We start from the raw sequence: 1,050 nt of genomic DNA on the forward strand, positions 1-1,050 counted from the left end.
AGGTGCTCCCCCTGCATAGTGCGAGGATGGCCACCGTGGTGGGTTTTAGTGGGTAGGTCCCGCGCCCGATGGGTTTCCTTCCGGGCGCGGGGAATCCCACACTCCCCCCGCCCCTCCCCAGGCGGCGGGGGGGTCTTTCGAAGATTTCCCCCACGTTAAAAAAAAAAAAAAAAAAAAAAAAAAAAAAAAAAGTCCCAGCGGCGTGTTGCTTCCCGGTCACATCGGTCCGGAACGAAAATTTCGAGCTATCCACACGTTAGGCACACCACCGTGTAGCTGGCATGCTAAAACACGCTGCTGTGTGCTCAAAGTGTACGGTCGTCGTGTCCGTTCTCGAGATAATAGAGAAGAACTGTTCGATACGTGCCGAAAGTTTCAAAGTCCCAGCGGCGTGATGCTTCCCGGTCACATCGGTCCGGAACGAAAATTTCGAGCTATCCACACGTTAGGCACACCACCGTGTAGCTGGCATGCTAAAACACGCTGCTGTGTGCTCAAAGTGTACGGTCGTCGTGTCCGTTCTCGAGATAATAGAGAAGAACTGTTCGATACGTGCCGAAAGTTTCAAAGTCCCAGCGGCGTGATGCTTCCCGGTCACATCGGTCCGGAACGAAAATTTCGAGCTATCCACACGTTAGGCACACCACCGTGTAGCTGGCATGCTAAAACACGCTGCTGTGTGCTCAAAGTGTACGGTCGTCGTGTCCGTTCTCGAGATAATAGAGAAGAACTGTTCGATACGTGCCGAAAGTTTCAAAGTCCCAGCGGCGTGTTGCTTCCCGGTCACATCGGTCCGGAACGAAAATTTCGAGCTATCCACACGTTAGGCACACCACCGTGTAGCTGGCATGCTAAAACACGCTGCTGTGTGCTCAAAGTGTACGGTCGTCGTGTCCGTTCTCGAGATAATAGAGAAGAACTGTTCGATACGTGCCGAAAGTTTCAAAGTCCCAGCGGCGTGATGCTTCCCGGTCACATCGGTCCGGAACGAAAATTTCGAGTTATCCACACGTTAGGCACACCACCGTGTAGCTGGCATGCTAAAACACG

Source organism: Ptiloglossa arizonensis, unplaced genomic scaffold, assembly GCF_051014685.1.
Source record: "Ptiloglossa arizonensis isolate GNS036 unplaced genomic scaffold, iyPtiAriz1_principal scaffold0021, whole genome shotgun sequence".
Taxonomy (NCBI): domain Eukaryota; kingdom Metazoa; phylum Arthropoda; class Insecta; order Hymenoptera; family Colletidae; genus Ptiloglossa; species Ptiloglossa arizonensis.